The sequence below is a fragment of the Neovison vison genome, chromosome 7 (assembly GCF_020171115.1).
Source record: "Neovison vison isolate M4711 chromosome 7, ASM_NN_V1, whole genome shotgun sequence".
Taxonomy (NCBI): domain Eukaryota; kingdom Metazoa; phylum Chordata; class Mammalia; order Carnivora; family Mustelidae; genus Neogale; species Neogale vison.
In genome coordinates this window covers 184,198,803-184,217,998 of record NC_058097.1, presented here as the reverse complement: position 1 = coordinate 184,217,998, position 19,196 = coordinate 184,198,803, and the positions used below count along the sequence as shown (strand labels likewise).

Below are 19,196 nucleotides of genomic sequence, written 5' to 3'. Positions count from 1 at the left end.
TACATGCTACCAATTATTGTAACTCTGTACTCGGAACATCCCCAACTATCCTTTAAATGCTTGTGGTGGGTAACAACTGTCATACTTCAACACACTATACCAAATGTAGTGCCTGCACATCCTAGATATTAAGTGAATAATTGCCAAATGGAAATTGAATGAATTTCAGAAATAATAAGCACGATAAGTATAGGAAACCTACCACAGAATGGACTCAAGGAAAGCTCTCAATAAACAGGAAAGGAATGAATGAGCGAGTCACAGGTTCTAAGTTTTGCCACTAGCTTATTGGGAAACATGACCAAGTCACTTTATCAAATCAGTTTCCCTTTGGGGGGTTCATTAATAGTATAAGGTGTTTGGATATGAAGGCTGGTTTTCTAACTACTTTTCAGACTCAAGGAAGGCACTTCAGGACTTCCTTGAAAAATGAAGGCTTTTCTTAGCCAATGATCTAGATGTAAAGGGCCTTAGTTTGTGGTGGGCCCAAGATACTCTTTAAAATGAAGAGAACCCTTGGTAAAATTGCTTGAATGATATTGGTGTAAAATACAGGATGGAAATTTGCCTTTTTTTAACCAGTTTGAACACATGCAATTTATTATTTTTTTTAAGATTTTATTTATTTATTTGACAGGCTGAGATCACAAGTAGGCAGAGAGAGAGGATGAAGGAGGCTCCCCACTGAGCAAAGAGCCTGATTTGGGGCTCAATCCCAGGACCCTGGGATCATGACCTGAGCCAAAGGCAGAGGCTTTAATCCACTGAACCACCCAGGCACCCCTGAACACATGCAATTTAAAAGCCCACCTTGCTGCCTGCTGTTCTGGAAGTCACATTCAGGTGAATTTGACACTAGTTTCATAAGAACATTGGAGACAATGTTAATAAATTTCAAAGGTATATAGCAGTTTGCTCAGTACACAAAGAGAGAAATGTATGTTCATTTGTCTTCCATACAACAAGCATCAAAGAGTAATAATTTTTAACGGACTGGAATAAAATATTTCTTTTTTTTTCCTCTTTTCCTCACCCCATATTCTCTTTTTATTGACGAGAGAAGCATGCTGGAAACATTTTATTGAGATGCTTCTTTGATGAAGTCTTGAGTGGTTTGGGTTTGTTTCCTTCTCCCTTATCTTGTGTTCACTGGATAATATAGACTGACAGGTTGGCAGGTACAATCTTGTTGCTTTAATTGATCTATTGAAATATCAGAATGGCTATTGATTGGGACTTACTGGACTATAAAATCAAGGTTCTGAGCTTGAGGAATTCTGCGGCACAGTAATAATCACAATAATAATGGTAGTAAATAATAGTAGCAACAATAACTAAGAGCTCTATTAATTTTATTTTTTGATTCCTAAGCATCAGGCTAAATCCTTTACATATACAATAATGTTTTCTTTGTGACAATACTGTGTGATAGATTCCATTATTACAGGACAAGAAATTGAGCACTTCTCCCAAGGTTAATATTTAGGATGTGGTAAGTCATGATTCAGTGCCCTTACTGTCTACTAGGAATGAAAACAAAAGGACACACATAGATTTCCCACAAGGTAGAGCATAATGAGTGCTATAGGACGGACACCTACTAAGTGTTGTGCTCTAAGATTATTGATCTGTGCTTTGATTCGTTCATTTATTTGTACAGCTCTCCTCTTGATGTTCATACACTCACAGTGTACTTTTATCCAGAATTCTAGAGTTGGTGGATCTTTCTTCATTGCCAGAATCCTTCTCTAGAGAGCTGGTCACAAAACCCTGTTGCTCAGTACCTTTAGGGATAAACACACTACTGAAGGAAAGTGTATCTGCTGCTCAGTTGGTGTAGATGGGAGGTGAGCCAAATTTGGTTTCCCTGTACCTTCCGATCTTGGTTTTGCCAATATAGCCAATTAATAAGTTTACAATCATTCTTTTTCCACAAGATAATCCTTGTTGGAGCCCACTGTTTGGCTCCCTCCCATCTCCACATGTCCTTTTTCAGGGTTAACACTGCAGTATTTCTGTAAGGTTAGAACTTTGTAACCATGTAATGTGTTTGGGGAAAATGCATGACATACAATAAGTGGAATATAAATAATAGATGATCCTAATGATACTAATAAGAACATAATTATTATTTATGGATAAGGCATAGTTTATAGTATTCTTTTTCTCCTGGTTGATCACATTTTGTATAGAATGATTTAGATATAGGTACCAGCTTTCCTTAGATATCTTACTGCTATTAAGACATACTGTTCCAGGTTCACTTGTGTATATCATTAAAATGAGCCCATCAATTAAAATCTGGATTAATGATTGACTTAATTGGTAGGGATATTGGCAGTGCCCATTTTTGCATACATAATAAATATCTGGGTTCTGCCTCATGGAGTGCTTATATTTAAATACCCTTCTAAAAGCCTAAACTATCGCCTGACTTTGTGATTGCTCATTAGAAAATAGTAATATTAAAAAGAAGAAAAAGGGAAAGATGGAAGGTCACCTAAAAAAATAAAAAGAAACCAGTTCAACAATACAACCCAATATAAAAATAAGGGAAGGAAGATAAATATATGTAGCTAAAGCATGGCCAGTGATTAAAAACAGGCCTGCATTCAAAGATTTAATTCACTTTTTAAAAATAAGCATACCGGGACGCCTGGGTGGCTCAGTGGGTTGATCCGCTACCTTCGGCTCAGGTCATGATCTCAGGGTCCTGGGATCAAGTCCCGCATCGGGTTCTCTGCTCGGCAGGGAGCCTGCTTCCTCCTCTCTCTCTCTCTCTCTGCCTGCCTCTCTGCCTACTTGTGATCTCTCTCTGTCAAATAAATAAATAAAATCTTTTAAAAATAAATAAATAAATAAATAAAAATAAGCATACCAACTCTTTGTTTATTAGCAAAATAAAATTTTAATAAAATGAGGGGCATCTGGGTAGCTCAGTCAGAAGTTTTGAGTTTGAGTCCCACATTGGGTGTAGAGATTACTTCAGAATAAAATCTTTTAAAAAATTACAATAAAATGGAAAGGTTTCACTATAGACCAAAGCCAGACAGCTGATTAAAAAATGCCAAAATGTGCAGCTCCCTGGAGCCTGGAGTCTCTTTTAAGGTTGATTTTGAATGACTTGTCCAGATGGGGAGTCTTCCAGGGGGAAATGCATCTTTGTCTATGGTTAGGACAAGGGCTGGACTTCCAAGACTCCAGTGAACCTTGAGGAGAAATCTTTGAGGCAGAGCCCAGACAGAGGAAGTCACTCGATCCTCCGAAGGGGAGAAAAAGATACTCATTTTCACCACTTCTCTGGTAAAGGATGTGCCCAAAGCTGTTCTCTCCCAGATTGCCCATTGGTGGTCGGCACAAGCAACCCATGTGGTTCTAAAGTCCCAAGTTGAGATATGATATCAACAAAGTGGAACACCAGGACCCCCAGGGCCATTGAAATATCTTTTCATCTTCTTGTGTGTTGCTTTTGGAGGGGGGCTAGTCAAGGATGTGGCTCTTAGTCTTGTAGAATAATGGCATTTTCAGGCTATCCGAAATCTTATGTCAACTAGTCCGATCACCTCATTTTGCAGATCAGGAAACTGAAGCCGAGAGACAGGGAGTTGCCCAGAGTTACTCAGCTAGTCAGTGACAGACAACAGTGGAACTTGGGGTAAGTTGTGTGGCCTCTTTGGGCTTCTCTTTGTGAATTTGTACATTGGAAATGAAGGCTAGGTCTACATGATCTTTCTAAAATTCTTCGTATTCTAACATTCTACTTATGTGATATTAAATTTTAGACTTCTGACTTCCGGTGAGATTTTCATTTTGTAATAATCAAAAGGCTTTTATAAAAAGGATGCTAAATACATTCCTAAATGACAGTGTTCAAGCATTTTGATAAAGGCTAACATCCAGTTCGTGATTTTGCATTATGTATAGGTAGTTACCTGTGTATATGACATAGGTTTAGATTAAAGATTTTGAAAATCCACCTGGTTTTGAATATGGTTGATAATTTACTGTATTATATCCTAACACAACAAACAACTTCTTAATGAAACTATAGTAAATATTTCTTTATTTCTATTGCCTTAGGTTGTTTTATTCATTGCTGGAAATTTCAGGTCACAATGTGTAAGGTTGCTTGGAAAGTCCTGCTTATATAGGATAGAAATGCCCAAGTTGGTTTGGGTTCATTGCAAACTCCATTGCTTGTAAGCAAGGATTGGATTTTTTCCTCTTCCGCAGGCACAGTTTCAAGAAACTGACAGCAAATCCATTAGGTCATGGCAGCTATAAAAGCTTTCAGCAAGAGTGTGCATGTTTAGTGTCTCTGTATATGATAAGCTGGTTTATGGGAGTGGCAAGGGCAAAAGGCTTGAGGGTAAGATTCACTTGGCCTTTTAAGTCCTTGGCTGTATGGACTCTGGTGGGGTATTGTGGGGATAATAGGAGGAAGAAGAAACTGAATATCCTCCTTTTTGTCTGTTTCCCCTAAGCTCATTGGATACAAGTCTTTCCAAACTCTGTGAACTACTTTAAATATCCATCTTCCCCTCTTAAATATTTGGATTCAATCTTTTTTTTTTTTTTTTAAAGAAGGGTTTATAACATAGAGAATTCTGAGGGTACAGAATTCATTGGTTACAGGGGAAGCATGTTTACACCATTGGGCATGCAGATTCTTAGACATTTGTTACCTAGATGACTTTTGACAAATTATGCATAATGGTGTTTACAGAGATATCAGAGGGATGAAATGCAATGATGTATATGAAAGGAATGTGCACAATTGAGAACATGATAACAATCTGTGTGTGTGTGTGTTTTATACTACATATTAAAGGAAACAGGTGTCTAGAAAAGAGTAAGGGGTAGAGAAGAAGAGGCTGTGAGAAGCCAATATTTTACTTTTACGATGAAATCATGGCTTAGAGCAAAGAGCCGACTAGGATGTGAGTGAAATATTGCTGCTAGAGTATCAGACGTCCATGCTTCTTAAAATATTATGTACATTAGAGTCACTTGGGGGGATGTTAAAATGCAAACTCTGATTCATTAGATCTGGGGTGAGGTCTGAGAGGCTGCATTTCTAAAAAGCTTCCAGGCAATGTGACCCTGCTGGTCTCCAGCACACGGAGTAGCACAGCCCTATGCCATCAGATTAACAGGTGTAACCGAAAGTCAACTAAGAGTTTTACTAGGAAAGAAGTTAAACTGTTTACATATTTTGGGGGGATTCATGTCTCAAGGAAATACTATCCAACTTGGCCACTGCCCCTCTCCCCTTGCCCCAAAATAAAAGAGCTTTCTGCACTTTCTGGTTGTATTGTTAAGTGTTGAGGAAGCACTCTGCTACTACTGGTTAGGGTTTTTGGCTGAAAGAGTGTAACAGGGTAAGATTTTATATACAGAGCAATTAGGAGCCTGTACGATCTGGAGAACCAATACAGGAGTTGAGTTGCTTCTCATTCCTTTACTGGGTCTTATCTAGTAGAGGTCACTAAATTGTGCCATAAGAATTTTAGATATGTGATTGGTTGCCGTAAATCTCTTTTTTTGGCCTTGGCACATGGCATATTTACATTGTCTCATATCACTCGTTTCCCTAACAATAATATGAACAGGGAGAAAACAGGTGACATGTCTCCCTTTTTTATATTTTCAAATTCAATTCAACACATGTGTACAGAGTACTGGGTGATACAGTGGTGGACGAGGCCCTGGGAGGGGCGGAAGGATCAGGAAGGTAGTCCCGGCTATTCTCAGCTTGCTTTTAGAGGATACAGACCTAATAAATAACCAAACAGAAAACAGTTAGAATTAAAAAAAAAAATACTAGATTTGAAAAGAATATGATGAAATCTGAAAGGTATAGACTACAGTTCTGCTGGGGAGGGAATTAGAAAGACATGGAAAAGGAAGAAGAATTTGGAATGTGGTCATTTGCACATAGAGGCCAGAAGTCAGCTTGAGGCAAAATCTTTGTCGTAATGTAGATGTATAAATGGAGAGCAAAAGCGGAAACAGAGGCCAGTGTAATTCAACTAACATAGTGCTGAAATTAAAATATCCTTCTTTGGTATTCAGGCGAAAGCCTAGAGCTTATGTGGGATTGTTGGAGGTAAGGGAGGCCAGACTGGGTCGTGTTTTAGCTGCTGCTTCTCTTAAACTTTGATTTTTTTTTTTCCCTATTAGACCTAATTCCCTAGAATCTGCAGGAGAAAACATCACCTTTTATATAAATACCTCTCCTGGGTAACTGGAACACAGCACTTTAGAAGATACAAGAATCAGGGATAAGAGAGAGAGAGAGAAATGATTCCAATTGCCATAAAAATATACTTCCAGGGATGCCTGGGTGGCTCAGTCAGTTAAGCGGCAGCCTTCAGCACAGGTCATGATCGCAGGGTCTTGGGACCAAGTCCCAAAGGGGCTCCTTGCTCCACAGGGAGCCTGCTTCTCCCTCTGCCTCTATCTGCCACTCTGCCTGACTGGACTCTCTCTATCTCTCTGACAAATAAATGAAATCTTTAAAAGAAATGTATATATATATATATATATATATTTTTCACACTTCCATAACTCATTGGCTCATTAGGTGCTTGTTTACAGCTCTGACACTCACACTCAGATGGGATAAGGATGCTCATTTCTCTAACTCATGTGAACTTAAATTTCTTTCCAAATGAATTTTTGCCCTGGTAGTTACTTTGGAGTTTGGGTGGATCATAAAGGGGGAGACTTTCATATCTCTTTCTTTGATATGCTGGTGCTTAGCCATTTAAAAAAAAAAAAAAATTGACTCTGCAACGCTTTCCTGAATCCTAATTGCCCTGGCTGGTGCCGTTGTCTGCATAGGATGGGGCTGGTATGTTATCTGGGATCCCTGTAGTCCATGCCGTCTGAGAATCCAGCGTAGATAAAGGGAGAATAACCAAACAATCATTAACTATTCTCAAATCCAAGGGCAAGTTTGGGTCCATAATCAGGAGGTGATATAAATTCATAACTCAGAGGTAATCAGGAATCTACCAGGAAACAGTGTGGCCAGTACCTTCTCGAGGAATTACAGTATGAGGTGTTTGTTCTTACTGGGTATTGGCCTGTTGACTGAGACAGGCTTATAGGCACAAGAGAGTATTCGAAAATGTCTTTCCATTTTCTTTATTGGCCACCCTTGGAAGATATTCTCCTAGGAGCCCAGATGAACAAGAAGCTTCCGTTAGTATATAAACTTCAGAATCTTTTGCATCCCAGTGAGTGAAGTGATGTACCCCCCCGTGTTGAATTTGTTTTAAATTTATCTGAATTAATTAAAATCTAGGAAGCTAGAGACAACAGTGACTCTGTGAGACTCTAATTTTTTTTTTTTTTTAAACTTCATTTAGCTGTGGGGGCTCACAGGTCACTGCATCCTTTGTCATTCCTTCTGTCATTGCTTCTTTAGTTTTAATGCCCATGCTCTACCCGCCAGGCTCAACTTTTGTGGTGTGGGGTAGCATTTTTTGATTCTTGCAGCAAGATGTCAATTCCAAATTCTCAGTAATAAGCAAACTTCAGGGGCATGTATATTTCATACGGAGAGGTGTTTTGAGAATCATCTAGCATTCATCCCCTTTGCTTTTCAATTTAAGCAAACAAACAAGACACGGAAGGGAGTATGGGGGAGGGCTAAGAGGAGGGAGGGGAGATTAAGAGAAAGGGAAGGAAGAAAGGAAACCAGCATTTATTATGTGCTAAAATATGGTGAATTCATTGCTAGGGTCTTTGTATACACTCTACTCCTTATGTCTTGCCATGACCTTGTGTTAAGGTCATCCCTGGAGCCACTTTATCAAGGGCCAATAGAGAGTAAGAGAAATTCTAAACAGAGGTCACATTCATGCAGTTGCTCCCACTGGAGCTGAGGTGAGAACCTGGATCTCTTATGCTTTCTAGAACCGAGCTGAAGTGGCAGGTGTGGCAGCTACATTGAGAGTGTCATCCTTTCTTTGTCACACAGTAGCTTAAACTATGGCATGATATGCCATTTAGATAAAAGGCAGAAATGGGGTGAGGGAAAATTACAGATCCAATCCCTTCCAACCAGATTACTCTCTTCATTCATTCTGAACCTAACATATATGGGCTGTTTTATGGCGGTCATAATCTTTTTACAGGAGCATGGTCTGTCTGTTCCTCAGTCAGCAGTATGCAATCACACTGGCTAGTCCCTGAGCTGTGTAGCTGTTGATATATGGTCTGTACATGCTTAATATGCATACATTGATTTTTTAAATAAATCAAGATGACTTTTTTTCTTTCCCTTTATAAGCCATATCTAGACTTAGGTGTTTTATTAGATGGTGATCTCAGCCCTGCCCATTGATTCTCAAAGAAGCTCCATGAGAAACGGTGACTACCTACTAGAAACTGTCTTGGGAGCTGTAATAGTCAGAATTGTCTAAGCTCTGCTGTGATGACAGTTCAACTCTGAAATCTCCGTGGGTGAACACAACCCAGCTTTATTGCTTGTGCATGCGAAGTCCACTGTGGGCCTCGTTCTCCGGGGCAGCTCCCTCCAGTGACGCGTGAGGGGGACAGTCTGCCTCCATCTTACGGCTTTGCCTTCCAAACGTGTGACTTCTAGCCGGCTGTCACAGGGAGGAGAGAGCTGGAGCTCTCTGGGCCTTCCTCTGCCTTCCCCAGGAGTGACACACTTACATTCTACTTATAATTCATTTGTCAGAAGTTGCCTGACCCCACCCAACCATGAGGGCGGCGGTGGTGAGGGAGCTGGGGGATGAAATCGTCTCTAGGTCCGTGAAAGAAAGTGTTCACAGATACTTGTGGGTACCGTCGACGTATCACGGGTTCTGGGAGAACAAAGGGCATTTTTATCTTTTTAAGATTTATTTATTTATTTTAGAAAGAAGGGGCAGAGGGAGGGAGAGAATCTCAAGCAGACTCTCCTCTGAGCACGGAGCCCCTTGGCTGGGCTGGATCTGGCAACCCAGAGATCATCACCTGAGCTGAAATCAAGAGTTGGTCACTGAACCGACTGAGCCACCCAGGCATTCCATGAGGAACATTTTTAAAGTTATCGCCTTCTATGAAAGCTATGAAGACTTATGAGGGAAACAATAATTCCAGGGGAGTACTGAGGGTTGTCTTACAATTTGGCAGGGCCTAGAGCTCCTTAACCCAGCAGCGCTGCTGTCTTCAGAGCATGCCTTTTTTATCCATCTGAAAAAATTGACTTAAGATTTAGAAATTCCTTGTGTTTTGTGTGGGTGTGTTCATGCTGTCTGCTTTGTTTTCTTAAATAGAGGTCAACATGTGTTTAGAAACTAAGCCTCATTCTTAGAACTTCTCTTCTTGAACCCACAGCCTTGTGACAGAACAAAGGGGGTTTTTCCTGGTCACTGTGAGTCGTAAAAGCTAGAATGAAGCTTTGCACCCTCGTAGCTCTTTCTTTGTTGGTCACTTGTTCTTTCTAGATGCCCCAGCATTTATGACTGGTATCATTAAATATTGAGACAGTTTTCTGGCGTTAGCCATACAAATAGCAAAGTGCATGAAGTTGGAGAGATCTAAATCTGAAGAAAAAATAAACATGGGGAAAAAAATTAAGACCATGCAAGTAAGTTTAGGCTTGTGAGCGTGAACATGGAGTCCGGTCGAAGATGACATGTTGCTAGAATTTAGATATTTTCTTTTTTAGTTTGGTACATAGATTCCTGTTAAAGCTCTTTTACTTAAAAACAATCAGTGAAGAACTGAAAAATTAGTGTCGTGTTGATTTGCAAGGAATGAAAGAATAAAAATCTGTAAATAAAAATCTTTTTTTTTAAGATTTTATTTATTTATTTGACAGAGATCACAAGCAGGCAAAGAGGCAGGCGTGGGGGTGGGGGAGTGCTGTGGGGGTAGGGGGAAGCAGGCTCCCTGCTGAGCAGAGAACCGAATGTGGGGCTCTATCCCAGGACCCTGAGATCACGACATGAGCCAAAGGCAAAGGCTTAACCCACTGAGCCATTCAGGCAATCCAAAAGGTCTTCTTACAGTGAAAACAACCTTCACTTGTTGTGGTTTATTTATAACTGTAATGCTGTATCGTGTCTTATCCATAGACTTAAGAATTTGAAATTTCACTGTCAAATATTTCCTCTCAATAATTCTTGCTGTACCTTGATTTTCAACTTCTGTTGGCTTTAAGTTATATCCATATAATGGATTTGCTTTGACATACAGATATATTATAGCCTGTAAGTAAATATTTTCAATGGATTTGGAGAGGAAATATGATGTCCTCTGAGATTTTGAGAATAAATTAGAAAGGCAGGCTATGAAAATTACACAAATAATGGTAATGATAATAATAATAATGGTGAACATTAATTGGGCATTCATTATGATGCAAGTACTGACTGTTTTATAAGGATATGTTCATTTAACCTGCATATTTATAAGGGGCTATTATTATTATTATTATTAAAGATTTTATTTATTTATTTGACAGACAGAGATCACAAGTAGGCAGAGAGGCAGGCAGAGAGAGAGGGGGAAGCAGGCTTCCTGCGGAGCAGAGAGCCCGATGTGGGGCTCAATCCCAGGACCCTGAGATCATGACCTGAGCCAAAGGCAGAGGCTTAACCCACTGAGCCACCCAGGTTCCCCCATAAGGGGCTATTATTAACCTCACTTTAACAAGGGTCTTAAAGGGATGTTAAGTGTCACATGACCAGAAATTACCCGTTTGACCTCCTTAAAGTTAGCCAAGGTTTGTCCCCCTACAAAGTATTGCAGTGGTTTCTAAATACGTGGGTAAGTCATTAAACTGAAATATAACAGAAGGAAGCTTTAGCCTAAACTGTGTATTTTAACTTGCATAAAGAAAGTATATTTTAACAAAAGTGCTATAGTCAGAATAAAGTTTGGAAATAGAGATGAAGCAGAAGGAATATGTTCAGTTTTCATCCAGAAAGTGTCCAAGCGTCTGGGGGCAGTGGGTCTCTTGCCTCCCCACCCAGGGAACACTTGGCAAAGCCTGGAGACATTTTTCTCCTCATGGCTGGGAGGAAGGATGCTTTTTGCATCTTATAGGTGGAGGCTGGAGCTATGCGAAATCTTTTCCAGTGCTTAGGGCAGCCCCAAGAACAATCCACCAAAACGTCATTAGTGCCAAGGTTGATCTTGTGTAAAAGAGACTTCTCTTATTACATAGGGAACTTGTGTAATGAAGGGCTCCATCTTTGGAATCTTTATACTTGGAGTTCAGTTCTGGCTCTACTGCTTGACTTAGAGAGTTCAAGCTCTCCAAGTCTTAATTTAGTTGCTTATACACTAGGAAATAATCATAGGTACCCTACAAGATTTTTCTAAAAACTAAATGAGAGAATGTATATGAAGTGAGTAGTGTGGACCCTGGCTTTCATATATGATCCATAGCCATAATTTTCGGCGAGGAAATTATAAACTTGGATTAAACAGTCATTATATGGTTTTTTGAGACCCAGGTATTAAAAAAGAATTGTCTCCAGATCAGACATCTTTGTTTTAAATCTTGTTTCCTCTTCGTATTAACAGTATGACCTTGAACAGGTGCCTTAGAACTCTGTGCCTCAGTTCCCTCATCTAGAAGAAGAGAGTTGTAAGTAGTATGGATCTTCTAGAGTTTCTGTGCGACTTACATGGGAGTAGAAGTATAAATGCTTAGAACGGTATCTACCACTTAAAAGCAGACGGTGGTTAGCTCTTATTATTCATTTACTTAATATTGTTAGATAAGACATAGCATATAAATTAATTTTCTAAGTAACCGAACCTTGAAATACCAGCCTCTCAAATATCTCTCGAAATACCTCTTGAAATACCAACCCCTTGTTTTATTTTAGCAATTAGAATAAAGGGAATAGCTCTAAAATTATATTTTAAAATCCTTTGCTTATTTAAAAATGAATGCTGACTGAATACTTTTACTTGTTTTGTGGTTACCTGAAGCTCGGTGTCATTGTACTATCATTTCTTCTATTGGATTATGATTCATGAATTTTTTAAAACTATTGAAATATGAGGATTTTCCTTACCCTAGGCTGCTGGACTATTTCATTCTTTTGTCTGCTTTTTAAAAATATTGGTTTTGCTTCCTTACTGTCAACAAGCCACTCTCTGACTTTCATAGTCTCTACTAGCCTTTTCTAAATATCTGCATTTTGATCAGTTGATCAATATTTACTGAACATATTATATGCTGTGCTCTCTAAGGTATGTTAGTGACGAACACAAAATAATTCCTTCTTGGTGCTTACTATTTATCAGAGGTAAACACTGAAGATATAACCAGTTACACAATGATTTGGTTCAAATGTGATCTATATATGACTTAGAGGTCTCTGTTGCCATGCTTAGAAGCGAAGCCCTCTAGTGTGGGCTAGAAGACAGGCCTTCCTGTGGAATTAATCATCAAGTATCATTCTGAAAAGTGAGTTGATACCAGCAAGGCAAAGAGAAGAAGCATTCCAATCAGATGCAGTTGCAAACGTCAAATTCCTGATTTTGGACAAGGCATGCCATTAAAAAGGAGAATTTTTAAAAGCTCAGTATGACTCCAGACCAAAACTGAACAAACAAAATCCAGGTTTGTGGTGACATTGATGAGGCTGAAAGGGTAGCCAGGGTCTCAATCACACAATCTTCCAAAGTGTGTAAATATGGGCCCCCTGCAATAGACGAGGAAAGGCCGTTGGAAGGTTCAAGTTTATTCTTATGTGGTAGATTTTCATGAGAAGAAGGGCTTGAAAGTGGGAAAGAATGTAGGAAAGGCAGGAAAGGGAGAGACACCCATTTGAAAGCTCTTAATGGTAGTCCAGACAGGATATGATGAATGTGGTCCAGGTTATGTCTGTAATAGCAGTGGTTTCTGATGACTAAGTCCTGAAAACTCTCCTGAAGGAGGAGGGCTGATATTTAGTTTATGGGCTAGGAAAGATGTATTTGGCTGCTTTAGTGGTTTACCTTCCACCTTGTTCTTGGCTACATTCCAGAGGATTGCGATTGATGAATAATCAGTTTCCAAAAGAGTGAAAATACAAATGTACAGCAACAATAAAAATGAAATTGTAAAAAAAAAAAAAAAAAAAAATGAAATTGTATTTGTGTTATAGTTGAAAACGCTTTATTGTTACATTTAATCAGCAACTTTTCCTAACAAACAATTTTCACCCACCCTGTTCCTACAAGACAATATTCTAAGTTGATGTACCTTAATTTATGGGCAGTAGGAAATTTCTACCTCCTAGTACAAAATTTCATTAGTCCTGTCTCACAGAGAAAGTTCAGACTAAGTAGAAGTGGTCTTTAGTTTTGTTCTTTGCATCATAGGAGAGATATAAAAATAATGATTTATCAGTTCCTGCTTTAACCACTAGAGCCTTGATAGAAAATAGAAAACTTTTGATATTTAAATAAGATGTTTACCTACATCTATGCATGCATAATATGTGCTGTGTGAGATTTGAATTGTGTGGATATTAGATATGTACACATACACAGCCATATTGTGTAGGGCCTTGAATGTCATATTAAAAAAAAATCGAACATCCCATTTTGAACACCTAGAAGAGCTGTTCAATGGTCAGTGTAAATCTGCGCCTGGGTGGCTCAGTGGGTTAAGCCGCGGCCTTCGGCTCGGGTCATGATCTCGGGGTCCTGGGATCGAGGCCCGCATCGGGCTCTCTGCTCAGCAGGGAGCCTGCTTCCTCCTCCTTCTCTCTCTACCTGCCTCTCTGCCTACTTGTAATCTCTCTCTGTCAAATAAATAAATAAAATCTTTAAAAAAATATATATATATAAAAAATTTTCTAAATTTTTTTATTTGTTTTTATGTCTGTTTCTAAAAAATCTAAAAATAGGTATAATGATTGATCTCTCTTAGTGTGATTGTGAGAATTAAATATGCTTGATTTAGCACCTAGCACCAAATAAATATTTAATACATTTAAATATTCATTATAATTTCAATATAATTTTATCATCACAAATTGTATGTTTTTCCTACATTTATATATATATTGATAATTTGACATAAGATTATATTTACAGATGTCATATATACATATGCACATATATATTCTACATTAGTTATTGATTATAACAAAAATGGTTGTGCAATGATATTCAAAATGACACATAGTCTTCTAGCTATCTTTCATAAAATGAGTTTTGTTTTGTTTTTTGATTATTTCTGTCCTGGGAGGTTACCATAAATCAGAAGCTGAATGTTAGCCCTGGAGATAAGGCTTCACATGAGTTGAGATTCTGACCCAGTTTCTATATCCTGCTTTCTCTCATTTACTCATTCATTCCTTTATTCATTATTTAAGCAAATATTTACTGGATCTCTACTCTGTGCCAGCCACTATAACCTGTCTTACAGTCTGGTAGAGGAACAAACATGAAAGCAAATTGCTGCAATAAAATGGTGTGAAATTGTGCAGTACATCCTTTTAAAGTAAAGAGGCATTCCGCTCTCCTACATGACATATGGTTAATTATTATGTACATATTCGTCTATCATTAAACTAAATAGAGAAGAATAGAAATTAAATAGAGGAAACTTAAAAGAGCATTTCTTTCTAAGTACCTGTTTTTTATTCATTCTCTTGTCTTCATCTACCACCTACTTGCTGAAGACATCCAGTGATTATCAGTAATTGCTATCACTTTCTCTTACCCCAGAATCCTATTTCCATCTGACTTTTGGCAATCTGTAGGTAGATGTTCCATAGATATCTCAACTTCATTCTGCTTAAAACAGATTCATGATGTTCCTTCCACTCACAAAATCTCTTCCCCTCCTATACACCTAGCCCCTGTTAAATGTCTCATCTAGAAGGTCACCCCAACTGAGATTCCAGAGGCCCCATCAGTGTTCAATGCCTGCCTGTAGCCCCCAGCCAACTGGTTATCAGATGCTCCCCGTCCCTTGCCAGTTTTCTTCCTCTTCCCTTCTAGGTAAACACATGCACACATACCTTATGCCCCAAATTAGTAGGATAAGAAAGCAATTTTCAAGTTGCTAGGCAGCAACCATTGAAGAGAAAAAATTAAGTCAGTGACTTGGTTATTAAGTGTAACCACTATGTTGTCTCTTTTTCTGTGAGTAGAGAATGTTTCTCTTTAACTTGGAATAATAACTTTAAATTCTGTTGATGTGTGAACTTCAAAAACATCATCATCCACATGCCCACACTGATACACTTGCTGAATTTCTCTTTCCTTCCCATCATGAATATTTTATGCTTCAAGTGGCAGTACCAGCTATGAATCTCAGAGTCCTTTTCCAGTGCCCGACTGCTCGGGTTCGGAACGGGGGATTCCTCCTGCAGCTCATGTTTATGGAGGAGTTGTCAACTGCTGGTATTCCTCACTGAAAAGAAGTGATTGGCGTCACAGTAATGAAAGATATCATCGGTTGGCCCTGATCATATTTCGAGTGTTCTTGAAATTTCATTCTGGTTCATACTCTTTAAAGAGTGTCTTATAAATTTGTAAGTTTCAGTGTAAAACTATCTGAAACATATTAGGTCCAAGGAAGTGGTGCATCCTATTCTCTCTTGCAGGATATCTTCTAAAAAATCAATAAGCATCAAGTTGCCTAAACCACCCTAACCCTAGAAAAATATGAAGTTCTTAAGGAAAATACACTGGAAGAAGAAACATGACAGTTTATTTTCCCTTCTTTAATTTTAAAAAGTTTATCTATCTATCTATCATTTATTTAGAGAGAGAGGGAAAGAGAGAATCTCAAGCAGACTCCATGCCCAGCGGGGAGCCTGTAGTGGGACTTGATCTCACAGCCCTGAGATCATGACCTGAACCAAAATCAAGAGTTACATGCTTAATGGACCGACCCACCCTGGCACCCTTAAGGATTTTTATGTTAAATAATCTCTACAACCAGCATAAGATTCAAACTCAAAACTCCAAGACTAAAAGTTACATGCTGTTACTGACTAAGCCATCCAGGTATGCCTTCTACTTTTGTGTATACACACACACGCACACACATATATTCTGGCAAACATGGGGAATGGGCTTAATATTTATTATATTAACTTATATATATATTATATATACTATAATATAATATATTATATTTCTGGTTAAAACAAAGTTTAAATGTCTTTAAAATGTGTCATGTTAAATGGAATAGTGCAACAGATAGAGAGGAAAAGGCTGTTTGGAGGGGAGGAAAAGAAACAGAAGACAATTATTCCTTGACTAGTAGTAGAGAAGATTAAAGTTTGCTTTGAATAGTTCTTAATTAAATGGAGTATTACTTGCTGAGCTCCCAAGGGATGATTTTTCCTTCTTTCTTTTTTTTTTTTTTTTTTGAAGAACTGAACCTTCTGATGTGTCTTAAAGTTTCACATCTTTTTTGGCCTGTGCGTCCCGATCTGGCATGATCGCCTAGCATTGTTAGCAAACAGTGGTGTCATTGCTATATGCATACTTATTGGTCCTCTGTAAAATGAGCTTTGCTGAGCAAATAGATTCTGTGCAGCCATCCTAAACGGATCATTTCCAAGAATGCCAAGGGAGACACTAACTGACTTCATCTTTCATCAATATGTTATCATATTTACAATATGGGATAAGGGAAAACCAGACCAAGGGAAAAGCCGGCTATTCACTAACATAAACCTCTCAAGTGCAGACAGGAGTCATACATTTGAAAGGATGATTTGTAAGCATCGTCACACAAGCAAAAGATCTTTCTTAGCAGCTGCTTATAATTCATGGTGGGGTGCTGTAGGAAAATACTGCTGCTAGTTACTGCATTGTAGCTCTTCTGCTCTCTGTAAAGCAGATGCGCAAAGCGTTACGTGTCTGGCGCAGCTTTCAGCACGGAAGTAGAGGGAAAGTTTATTACCTGTTCTCTCTCCCCTCTCCTGAGAGGGATTGGTTTCACTTTGAAGGAATATTCTCATAAGAAGGCTGCAAGTCATAATGTGTGTTGGAATTTCCTTTGAATGAAGTCTAAACTCTAGTCCATTCTGCTTTGCAAATTGGTCTGAAAGCCACACAAACAGGAGCAAATACGGGGATCAAAATTCAACTAGATTTTGCCCCAAAGGAAAAATTCAATGCTTCACACTATCAGCAAATATCATAGCCTTTCTGAAATTGTGTAGTGGAGAAGGGGTTATGGAACTTTATGTAGCAGAGATGATTGGAGGAGATGAACAAAGGGACAAGCTGTGAGTTAGATGTGAGTTCATGGAAAGAGAAAGAGGTTTTGGCTGGAGACTCTGCATCGGAAGGAACTGGGTTTTGTATGTGTGTGTGTGTGTGTGTGTGTGTGTGTTTTAAGATTTATTCATTTATTATTTGAGAGAGAAAGAGAGAGTGTGTGTGCTGGGGTAGGGAGGCAGAGGGAGAGAATCTCCAGCAGACTCCCCACTGAGTGGGGAGCCTGATGCAGGGCTCGATCTCAGGACCTCAAGATCGTGACCCAAACCCAAACCAAGAATTGGATATTGACTCGACTTAGCCACCCAGGTGCCCCATGGACCTGGGGTTTTAGTCCTCCTGCTCTTCTTACTACATGTGCCTTCTCTAAGCCTCACTTCCCTCCTTTGCAAAACACACTGGTTGATCTTCCATGCACACTGCTGACTGGATAATAGGGGGAGCATAGGATTCACCAAGCCCTTTACCTTGCAGGTAGCAAGTATACCCTGAGTGGTAGCTCTTTGTAGCATATCTTAATTTTTTTTTAATTTAAAATTCATGTTCTATATCAGGTTTCTTATTTTTCAAGTAACCCTGCTTAGGCATCTATAATATTTTGTGGTACTTTGTTTCTCTTGTCCTAGTATTGTTATACTCTGTTCTTCTTTTTTTAGTACCCATTGTTTCTATAGTTTGTAACCCTCCGCTCTCAAGAAGAAATCACTGACTCAGAATGCAGGGGAATGAGCTTGCCTTCAAATGAGAAGTTGCAAACCGTATATCAGCCTGTGACTTTACACCTCCCACCTCCCTCCTCTCCTTTCAGAAAACAAACAAACCTGTCCTTCAGCTCTATGACCTTTTGAACCAAATGCATACATAAATATTTGGGCAGGGGGTGGGAGGTGGGGGATAATGTCAGCAGTAAACTCATTGACTTAATTCTAACTCTGCAGAGAAACTGTATTTGGTGGGAAAGATAGAATAGAGATGGAGGCAGGCTCAAAATTGTAGTCATCCTAATCAGCTTCAAAGGAGCTTTGCCTCCTTGCATAGATTGAGAAAGAAATATAAGGGCACTTTTTTTTTTTTTTAAGATTTTATTTATTTGACAGAGAGAAATCATAAGTAGATGGAGAGGCAGGCAGAGAGAGAGAGGGAAGCAGGCTCCCTGCTGAGCAGAGAGCCCGATGCGGGACTCGATCCCAGGACCCTGAGATCATGACCTGAGCCGAAGGCAGCGGCTTAACCCACTGAGCCACCCAGGCGCCCCTATAAGGGCACTTTTACAGGGTCTGATAAGCCATTGGAAGGAGGGAGAGGAGGACAGATCATTGATTTAATACTTAAATTTTTCTCAAAATTTTAAAGATTTTTTAAAAATGTATTTATTTGTTAGAGAGAGAGAGTGAGCGAGCACAGGCAGACAGAGAGGCAGGCAGAGGCAAAGGGAGAAGCAGGCTCCCTGCCGAGCAAGGAGCCTGATGTGGGACTCCATCCCAGGACGCTGGGATCATGACCTAGACCCAAGGCAGGCGCTTAACCAACTGAGCTACCCAGGTGTCCCTATTCTCAATTTTTTTAAAGGTTCATTTATTTGAAAGGGAGAGAGCACAAGTGAGGGGAGGGAGAAGGACAAGCAGATTCCACATTGAGCATGGAGCCCCATGGGGCTCCATCTCAAAACACTGAGATCAAGACCTGAGCTGATCCAGATTCAGTCATTTAATCGACTGAGCTACCCACGCACCCCTAAATTATTCTCAATTTTAAAACCAACTTCAGGGCACCTGGGTGGCTCAGCAGGTTAAGCCTGTGCCTTCAGTTCAAGTTGTGATCTCAGGGTCCTGGGATCGAGTCCCGCATCGGGCTCTCTGATCAACAGGGATCCTGCTTCCTTCTCTCTCTCTCTCTCTCTGCCTGCCTTTGTGCCCAATTGTGATCTCTGTCAAGTAAATAAGTAAAATCTTTAAACAAACAACAAACAAAAC

General features: G+C 39.4%; 1 protein-coding gene across 12 annotated transcripts in view; it reads left to right on the top strand.

Annotated features, from left to right (window-relative positions):
- Positions 1–19,196, top strand: part of LRRC4C (leucine rich repeat containing 4C) — a 1,197,418-nt gene that overhangs the window by 1,081,590 nt on the left and 96,632 nt on the right. For 6 of the 12 annotated variants that reach the window (XM_044259104.1, XM_044259113.1, XM_044259111.1 and 3 more), the window contains one exon: positions 3,576–3,655. The exons of 5 other annotated variants lie outside the window; for them this stretch is intronic. The gene's annotated coding sequence lies outside the window, so the exon portion shown is untranslated. Of the gene's footprint in view, positions 1–807; positions 844–3,575; positions 3,656–19,196 lie in introns of those variants that run through there. One more of the 12 variants, XM_044259109.1, reaches the window with a different exon arrangement.